We start from the raw sequence: 3,521 nt of genomic DNA on the forward strand, positions 1-3,521 counted from the left end.
AACACTGAATATGAATGAGCACTTTCCATGTTCACTAAAGGCTAACATTTGTAAGTAAATAGGGCATTTAAGTGTCAAGTTACAGCTGTTGAATGTCAAAACCATTAACATAATGACACCTAAATGGTCGACAACAGTAACGAGAATGGAAGTACCTGGAAATTTAAAAAAGTAGTATTATTTTAGACATGAAACACATTTACAATTGAATTTTTTATACCATGTATGTACTCTAAAATACATACAATATCCTTTACAAGTCTGGCCAAAGTTTCATATCCATATCAAGCACTTCACGGTCTTGTATATAATTTGGTAAGGTATTGATAGTCTGTACGCACAAATACATATGTATTAACTACATATTACACATGTCGAAAATGTAAACACGATATAAACTGTAAGTTTTCCATGGTCTAAAATTCATATTAGTAACATAAATACAAATATGCAACAATTTATCAGAAAATTTGTCAAGTTTACAGTTAGTCAGTGCTACTGGGCTAAAAGAGCTGATTGGATCCTGTTATCCTTTCTGTTTTGGGGGTGAATTTTCTTTTAACTTGATGACAACATAGTCATTTCTTTTTTAAAGTTGATGCTAACAAGGTCAGTGTTGGAGAAATACCACTGTGATGCAAGACTTGCTTCAAATGTCTCTGCAATACAAAATGTTGGTAGTAAAAAACAATATCCAGAAGCAAGTAATTCTTTTTTTGTTGCTCTGAGATGAGTACAGATAGTATTTGTGTGTAAAGGTACAGTTGTTCTGGAATACAATTCCTTTAGATTCAATAATATTATGAAAAAACATACAAACATGACATGAGCATAACAAATGTATAAGATGGGCCATACAGCTGGGAGAATATCAAGGAGAATGTGTATATATAGCATTTACAAATGTAAGTGTAAACTTGAATTAGTAATTAAACCTGCATATCCCAAAATCTCAGTAAATAAAAGTAGTATCACAAGTTTTGATTTTTTGTACATAGCATCTCATGATGCCCCTACAAGCTACTGGCCTTGCTACCTAGGCTGCAAGTAACTAAAAGCTCAGATGTGGTTAATTTCAACATCATTAGACACCATCATCTACAAAAGTACGAGTAATTCTTTGATTATTAAAATACTTACATTTACATATATTACTGGTCTTGGTTTACAACTGCATATTTGTAAAATAAATATTGTGCAGCTATTAAGCAACATATCAGCATTATCAGAAGTCGTTGGAAGACTTGTATTCAAACATTGGGAACAGTCTCAATGGACACTGAAACACTCACTGAATGCTGGCATTGAGATAAATCTCACACTATACTGAAAACTTGTTACAAATCTGTAGGCTTTAATAAACAAGTGAGCTAGTACAGTTCTATTCAGCTTATAGCGATGTTCCTGCAATATCATGACAGGGAAGAAGAAAAGAGTCTTCACATATCATACCCATCTTTGGAGATTTGAACCCAGGTCTTTGGCATGCCAAGTAAACGTTTTACCCACCATGCTAACCTCATGTCACGTTCATAAGGATGGATGACTTGAACATCATAACCACAGCAGCAAGCACATGTATAAAGAAGTGAAGATCCTTACATTTAAAACTAAAATCTACGTGCAGTGTTACATGAAATTATGAAGTGAGCCTCACACATTGTGCCCATGTGGGGAAATCCATCCAGGGTCTTCAGCGTGATGAGCCGTCACATTAACCATTAGCCTACACCCCCATCCCACATGCCCATGTTATTAGAAGCATTAGAAACACCTGCCTGAGCAACCAATTTTCAACACGGACTGCCAGATTCACAAATCTACCTTCCCAAAGGTCAGTTAAAATTTTGCCATGTATATGAAGATATTCATATTTCTGGACAATAAACCATTATTAATTCAGTCGTGATAACTAATGTGAATATACAAATTAGAATTTTTTGTGGGAAAGTAAGTTTTGGTCAGGGCTGAGAAGTTTTCTAACTTACCCTGGGGTTTGGCTGAAGTTCTTTTGTTAGTTCTCAAACATTCATCATCCAAAATCAGAGTTTTCTATCAGTAATGTACATGTCCCCACTTGCATATTGATTGCTTTTATACTGCACATGAAAGATTGGAACCGCTTACCGTAGAACATTTCATCCCAATATCCTCTTTGAAAACTTTAATCAGACCATTTATCTTTCAATAACTTCCATTATCTAGCGCCTATAGCTTCTATTCTGCAACAAATAATAATAATAAATACAGACTCCAACCTGAGAAAATCTCATGAAATGCAAATATCAATTAGTTCGAAGTTCCGTTGTCAAAGCTTAAGGATATACATATTGCACTAGACTAAACATTCTACACATAAAACATATTAGATATGTAAGGGCAACAGGCACATGCATAGTTAGGATATTACAGTATACATTAGCAAGTTCACATCGGCACACATTATTATTATTATGGTACACAGACATAAATAAACTACTGGGATAACATCTTGCATAATCACTACATCATCAGAACAAACTATACACATCTAGTACAATTATTCTGTGCTTATAATATGCTTTAGATATTGAAAGAAAGTCAACTCCTGACAAAGAAATAACAGCAGAACTTGCCATCAGACTATCAATAAAATGATCCCAGTACAAAACTGAATAACCAATGACGACCTCAAGGCTCAAATCTATGAAACTATCACAATGTTTCGCTTCTGAATGAACTCTGAAGGCAAGTTCACTTGAAACTAATATTAACAACAGGAATTATTATGAACTATTCATCACAATGCATATGCATTATATCAGACTATGCATCAGTCCCTTTGAGGGGAAATTAAGAATTTACTTAAAAACAATAAACTAGTCCTGCTTTTCTAGAACTTTTCAAACTCAGAATCACAAGGCACTCAACAGAGAATATCGTACAATCATTTACTCAACCTAATCTCATTTCGAACGAAGAACTTGTGTAATAAATAGTCTTCACTATAAAACAAAAATATCACATGATAAGATTATAAAGCCTTCAGTTGCTGAATACCTTCCTTCACAAATACAGATAATACAGTGTTTCCCCAACACTGTGTAATCTTTAATTGATAATAATGTGCTGTTTTAATTCACTGCCAATGACTATTGTAGTCACTTCACCAGAAAAACTGCATGTAAAGATACGACTGGCACTTCCCTCTGGTAGGCAAGGGAACAAAAGGAGGTAATTTTAGCAGCCAACAGCCAGAGATATGTACACAGCTTTATAGATGGACTGCTCAAACTTTAAAACACCCTCATTTTTCTGCTGGGCAGACAACTTGAACAAGATTCCTGTTTGTCTTTCACTACATATAATTTCGGGTAACAAACTATTATGTTATATTCCAACTCCTTTCCCATAAAGGGTACCATTTATTGTCGAGAATCGGACACCAAATCCACTATCGATTATTGGAGGATTTGCGGTGAATGATTAACATTTATAATAGAAATATATACATTTTTAATGTCCAATTATAAGGATTTTTT

Source organism: Haliotis asinina, chromosome 8 (genome assembly GCF_037392515.1).
Source record: "Haliotis asinina isolate JCU_RB_2024 chromosome 8, JCU_Hal_asi_v2, whole genome shotgun sequence".
In the NCBI taxonomy this organism is placed as follows: Eukaryota; Metazoa; Mollusca; class Gastropoda; order Lepetellida; family Haliotidae; genus Haliotis; species Haliotis asinina.